The sequence below is a fragment of the Schistocerca serialis genome, unplaced genomic scaffold, assembly GCF_023864345.2.
Source record: "Schistocerca serialis cubense isolate TAMUIC-IGC-003099 unplaced genomic scaffold, iqSchSeri2.2 HiC_scaffold_397, whole genome shotgun sequence".
In the NCBI taxonomy this organism is placed as follows: domain Eukaryota; kingdom Metazoa; phylum Arthropoda; class Insecta; order Orthoptera; family Acrididae; genus Schistocerca; species Schistocerca serialis.
Window position 1 is genome coordinate 23,827 of NW_026047972.1, and position 6,000 is coordinate 29,826.

Sequence of the window (6,000 nt, forward strand, 5' to 3'; positions counted from 1 at the left end):
TTTGGGGAGCGTTTCGTAGTTTGCGCAGTGCAATGGAGACGCGGAAACTTGTTGTGGCCCAGTCTTTTGCAGTTGGACGACAAGAGTGGTACACAGTAGTAAAGTGCGAGGCAGTGAGTTGGCATGAACAGTCGAGTGCACAATGGGGCTTCAGATGTGCTTGTTACCTCAGGTGCTGTGTGATTGTCGACATGGAGTGAAAACAGAGCAACTTGTGACTGCCCCTTCAATTTAAGACGTTAAAAACGGACGGAATTTGCAGTCGTAATACCAGAGCATCGAAACTACTTGGAACTCTTGTGTATATGAACGCGTCCGCGCCTTTGTACTCTGTTCCCTTCAGCCCTGCAAACCAACCAACCATCGTGTCCGTGCACATAAGAGTAGTAAAGAATGGAGAACAGCGCAGTTTGGTTGTGCTTGGGGGCGTAGCTCAGTTGGTAGAGCGTTCGCTTTGCATGTGAAAGGTCCCGGGTTCAAGCCCCGGCGCCTCCATGTTTTGTGGTCAGTTCGTGGCAAGTGTTGGTCGCGGCGAGCCTAAAGGCACGCAAGATGTTGCAAAGCCAGCGTCACAGACTCGTATACTGACGTAAGGAGAGCAAGACGTAAATGTGAGGACCGGCTGTTGTCGAGGTGTCATCGAGTGCAAATCTGCCTTAGGTAAAACGGCCTAACCTCAGTGAAGTCTAGAGAGTGAACAACACTTTCGTCTACCTCAGAGCGTTGGCCGAACGCTATTTTCGACGTCGTGCGTGCCACTTTGATTTTGGCCGACTACGATTCGATACAGAATCCAGGAAACCTGAAAGACACCCTCACAGACACATTGAGAGTAGTGTTTGTCTGCGGAATAATTGGAGTGCAAGGGTCTGTGCAATTGATATGGCTGTATGTAGCGCAGTTCGTCAGCAGGGGGCGTAGCTCAGATGGTAGAGCGCTCGCTTAGCATGCGAGAGGTACTGGGATCGATACCCAGCGCCTCCAGAATTTTTAACACACCAACATGCGCACACTGCCATGCAAGTGGAATAATTCACAGCCAGAAAATGTGTCAAGGCAGATACGAGCGAACGATTAGCAGCCACAATTGGCAAGCGTGCTGTAATGCGCAGGAAGTACCCTCCTCCCACCACTACACTTAATTTAGAAACAGTACACGTGTTCCCATAAGATTCTCAAACGTATGTCGGAAAGATCAGCCTTGCGCCGAATTCACAAAAATCCCACTGCACATTCCAATTCTTTACGTGCAGTCGGCTGCTACTGGTGTTGCTAGTTGTGACTGCTGATGACAGATGCCGTAGCAATCAATTCATGGAGTGAGTTGTATGTTTTGCGATACTCTGTCTCTGACAAGCAAGCAGAGGTGACATAGGCGCGAATACGGGAAGCTTGCAGCCCCTCGCTGCCTGCAGACACCGAGCAGCCACACTAGGTGGGCGGCCTAAGCCGTCGGCGAAATGTGCTCACTCGCTTGGGCGCGACGTCAAGCTCTAAATAAGGCTGTCACTAGCGTGAGCGTTGCGTGAGCGTCGTGTAAAGTCGGAAAAGTCGTCTGCATGGGTGAGTGCCATGTTTGGGGAGCGTTTCGTAGTTTGCGCAGTGCAATGGAGACGCGGAAACTTGTTGTGGCCCAGTCTTTTGCAGTTGGACGACAAGAGTGGTACACAGTAGTAAAGTGCGAGGCAGTGAGTTGGCATGAACAGTCGAGTGCACAATGGGGCTTCAGATGTGCTTGTTACCTCAGGTGCTGTGTGATTGTCGACATGGAGTGAAAACAGAGCAACTTGTGACTGCCCCTTCAATTTAAGACGTTAAAAACGGACGGAATTTGCAGTCGTAATACCAGAGCATCGAAACTACTTGGAACTCTTGTGTATATGAACGCGTCCGCGCCTTTGTACTCTGTTCCCTTCAGCCCTGCAAACCAACCAACCATCGTGTCCGTGCACATAAGAGTAGTAAAGAATGGAGAACAGCGCAGTTTGGTTGTGCTTGGGGGCGTAGCTCAGTTGGTAGAGCGTTCGCTTTGCATGTGAAAGGTCCCAGGTTCAAGCCCCGGCGCCTCCATGTTTTGTGGTCAGTTCGTGGCAAGTGTTGGTCGCGGCGAGCCTAAAGGCACGCAAGATGTTGCAAAGCCAGCGTCACAGACTCGTATACTGACGTAAGGAGAGCAAGACGTAAATGTGAGGACCGGCTGTTGTCGAGGTGTCATCGAGTGCAAATCTGCCTTAGGTAAAACGGCCTAACCTCAGTGAAGTCTAGAGAGTGAACAACACTTTCGTCTACCTCAGAGCGTTGGCCGAACGCTATTTTCGACGTCGTGCGTGCCACTTTGATTTTGGCCGACTACGATTCGATACAGAATCCAGGAAACCTGAAAGACACCCTCACAGACACATTGAGAGTAGTGTTTGTCTGCGGAATAATTGGAGTGCAAGGGTCTGTGCAATTGATATGGCTGTATGTAGCGCAGTTCGTCAGCAGGGGGCGTAGCTCAGATGGTAGAGCGCTCGCTTAGCATGCGAGAGGTACTGGGATCGATACCCAGCGCCTCCAGAATTTTTAACACACCAACATGCGCACACTGCCATGCAAGTGGAATAATTCACAGCCAGAAAATGTGTCAAGGCAGATACGAGCGAACGATTAGCAGCCACAATTGGCAAGCGTGCTGTAATGCGCAGGAAGTACCCTCCTCCCACCACTACACTTAATTTAGAAACAGTACACGTGTTCCCATAAGATTCTCAAACGTATGTCGGAAAGATCAGCCTTGCGCCGAATTCACAAAAATCCCACTGCACATTCCAATTCTTTACGTGCAGTCGGCTGCTACTGGTGTTGCTAGTTGTGACTGCTGATGACAGATGCCGTAGCAATCAATTCATGGAGTGAGTTGTATGTTTTGCGATACTCTGTCTCTGACAAGCAAGCAGAGGTGACATAGGCGCGAATACGGGAAGCTTGCAGCCCCTCGCTGCCTGCAGACACCGAGCAGCCACACTAGGTGGGCGGCCTAAGCCGTCGGCGAAATGTGCTCACTCGCTTGGGCGCGACGTCAAGCTCTAAATAAGGCTGTCACTAGCGTGAGCGTTGCGTGAGCGTCGTGTAAAGTCGGAAAAGTCGTCTGCATGGGTGAGTGCCATGTTTGGGGAGCGTTTCGTAGTTTGCGCAGTGCAATGGAGACGCGGAAACTTGTTGTGGCCCAGTCTTTTGCAGTTGGACGACAAGAGTGGTACACAGTAGTAAAGTGCGAGGCAGTGAGTTGGCATGAACAGTCGAGTGCACAATGGGGCTTCAGATGTGCTTGTTACCTCAGGTGCTGTGTGATTGTCGACATGGAGTGAAAACAGAGCAACTTGTGACTGCCCCTTCAATTTAAGACGTTAAAAACGGACGGAATTTGCAGTCGTAATACCAGAGCATCGAAACTACTTGGAACTCTTGTGTATATGAACGCGTCCGCGCCTTTGTACTCTGTTCCCTTCAGCCCTGCAAACCAACCAACCATCGTGTCCGTGCACATAAGAGTAGTAAAGAATGGAGAACAGCGCAGTTTGGTTGTGCTTGGGGGCGTAGCTCAGTTGGTAGAGCGTTCGCTTTGCATGTGAAAGGTCCCAGGTTCAAGCCCCGGCGCCTCCATGTTTTGTGGTCAGTTCGTGGCAAGTGTTGGTCGCGGCGAGCCTAAAGGCACGCAAGATGTTGCAAAGCCAGCGTCACAGACTCGTATACTGACGTAAGGAGAGCAAGACGTAAATGTGAGGACCGGCTGTTGTCGAGGTGTCATCGAGTGCAAATCTGCCTTAGGTAAAACGGCCTAACCTCAGTGAAGTCTAGAGAGTGAACAACACTTTCGTCTACCTCAGAGCGTTGGCCGAACGCTATTTTCGACGTCGTGCGTGCCACTTTGATTTTGGCCGACTACGATTCGATACAGAATCCAGGAAACCTGAAAGACACCCTCACAGACACATTGAGAGTAGTGTTTGTCTGCGGAATAATTGGAGTGCAAGGGTCTGTGCAATTGATATGGCTGTATGTAGCGCAGTTCGTCAGCAGGGGGCGTAGCTCAGATGGTAGAGCGCTCGCTTAGCATGCGAGAGGTACTGGGATCGATACCCAGCGCCTCCAGAATTTTTAACACACCAACATGCGCACACTGCCATGCAAGTGGAATAATTCACAGCCAGAAAATGTGTCAAGGCAGATACGAGCGAACGATTAGCAGCCACAATTGGCAAGCGTGCTGTAATGCGCAGGAAGTACCCTCCTCCCACCACTACACTTAATTTAGAAACAGTACACGTGTTCCCATAAGATTCTCAAACGTATGTCGGAAAGATCAGCCTTGCGCCGAATTCACAAAAATCCCACTGCACATTCCAATTCTTTACGTGCAGTCGGCTGCTACTGGTGTTGCTAGTTGTGACTGCTGATGACAGATGCCGTAGCAATCAATTCATGGAGTGAGTTGTATGTTTTGCGATACTCTGTCTCTGACAAGCAAGCAGAGGTGACATAGGCGCGAATACGGGAAGCTTGCAGCCCCTCGCTGCCTGCAGACACCGAGCAGCCACACTAGGTGGGCGGCCTAAGCCGTCGGCGAAATGTGCTCACTCGCTTGGGCGCGACGTCAAGCTCTAAATAAGGCTGTCACTAGCGTGAGCGTTGCGTGAGCGTCGTGTAAAGTCGGAAAAGTCGTCTGCATGGGTGAGTGCCATGTTTGGGGAGCGTTTCGTAGTTTGCGCAGTGCAATGGAGACGCGGAAACTTGTTGTGGCCCAGTCTTTTGCAGTTGGACGACAAGAGTGGTACACAGTAGTAAAGTGCGAGGCAGTGAGTTGGCATGAACAGTCGAGTGCACAATGGGGCTTCAGATGTGCTTGTTACCTCAGGTGCTGTGTGATTGTCGACATGGAGTGAAAACAGAGCAACTTGTGACTGCCCCTTCAATTTAAGACGTTAAAAACGGACGGAATTTGCAGTCGTAATACCAGAGCATCGAAACTACTTGGAACTCTTGTGTATATGAACGCGTCCGCGCCTTTGTACTCTGTTCCCTTCAGCCCTGCAAACCAACCAACCATCGTGTCCGTGCACATAAGAGTAGTAAAGAATGGAGAACAGCGCAGTTTGGTTGTGCTTGGGGGCGTAGCTCAGTTGGTAGAGCGTTCGCTTTGCATGTGAAAGGTCCCAGGTTCAAGCCCCGGCGCCTCCATGTTTTGTGGTCAGTTCGTGGCAAGTGTTGGTCGCGGCGAGCCTAAAGGCACGCAAGATGTTGCAAAGCCAGCGTCACAGACTCGTATACTGACGTAAGGAGAGCAAGACGTAAATGTGAGGACCGGCTGTTGTCGAGGTGTCATCGAGTGCAAATCTGCCTTAGGTAAAACGGCCTAACCTCAGTGAAGTCTAGAGAGTGAACAACACTTTCGTCTACCTCAGAGCGTTGGCCGAACGCTATTTTCGACGTCGTGCGTGCCACTTTGATTTTGGCCGACTACGATTCGATACAGAATCCAGGAAACCTGAAAGACACCCTCACAGACACATTGAGAGTAGTGTTTGTCTGCGGAATAATTGGAGTGCAAGGGTCTGTGCAATTGATATGGCTGTATGTAGCGCAGTTCGTCAGCAGGGGGCGTAGCTCAGATGGTAGAGCGCTCGCTTAGCATGCGAGAGGTACTGGGATCGATACCCAGCGCCTCCAGAATTTTTAACACACCAACATGCGCACACTGCCATGCAAGTGGAATAATTCACAGCCAGAAAATGTGTCAAGGCAGATACGAGCGAACGATTAGCAGCCACAATTGGCAAGCGTGCTGTAATGCGCAGGAAGTACCCTCCTCCCACCACTACACTTAATTTAGAAACAGTACACGTGTTCCCATAAGATTCTCAAACGTATGTCGGAAAGATCAGCCTTGCGCCGAATTCACAAAAATCCCACTGCACATTCCAATTCTTTACGTGCAGTCGGCTGCTACTGGTGTTGCTA

General features: G+C 50.5%; 8 non-coding genes across 8 annotated transcripts; all 8 read left to right on the plus strand.

Moving 5' to 3' along the window:
* The first annotated feature begins 422 nt into the window (after positions 1–422).
* On the plus strand, positions 423–495 carry Trnaa-ugc (transfer RNA alanine (anticodon UGC)). The gene has a single exon. It is a non-coding gene; the product is annotated as a tRNA-Ala (tRNA).
* A 416-nt stretch (positions 496–911) lies between these two features.
* Positions 912–984, plus strand: Trnaa-agc (transfer RNA alanine (anticodon AGC)). Its single transcript has one exon. It is a non-coding gene; the product is annotated as a tRNA-Ala (tRNA).
* A 1,013-nt stretch (positions 985–1,997) lies between these two features.
* Trnaa-ugc (transfer RNA alanine (anticodon UGC)) lies at positions 1,998–2,070 on the plus strand. Its single transcript has one exon. It is a non-coding gene; the product is annotated as a tRNA-Ala (tRNA).
* Positions 2,071–2,486: 416 nt separating this feature from the next.
* On the plus strand, positions 2,487–2,559 carry Trnaa-agc (transfer RNA alanine (anticodon AGC)). The gene has a single exon. It is a non-coding gene; the product is annotated as a tRNA-Ala (tRNA).
* Positions 2,560–3,572: 1,013 nt separating this feature from the next.
* On the plus strand, positions 3,573–3,645 carry Trnaa-ugc (transfer RNA alanine (anticodon UGC)). The gene has a single exon. It is a non-coding gene; the product is annotated as a tRNA-Ala (tRNA).
* Positions 3,646–4,061: 416 nt separating this feature from the next.
* Trnaa-agc (transfer RNA alanine (anticodon AGC)) lies at positions 4,062–4,134 on the plus strand. The gene has a single exon. It is a non-coding gene; the product is annotated as a tRNA-Ala (tRNA).
* Positions 4,135–5,147: 1,013 nt separating this feature from the next.
* Trnaa-ugc (transfer RNA alanine (anticodon UGC)) lies at positions 5,148–5,220 on the plus strand. Its single transcript has one exon. It is a non-coding gene; the product is annotated as a tRNA-Ala (tRNA).
* Positions 5,221–5,636: 416 nt separating this feature from the next.
* Trnaa-agc (transfer RNA alanine (anticodon AGC)) lies at positions 5,637–5,709 on the plus strand. The gene has a single exon. It is a non-coding gene; the product is annotated as a tRNA-Ala (tRNA).
* The last annotated feature ends 291 nt before the right edge of the window (positions 5,710–6,000 follow it).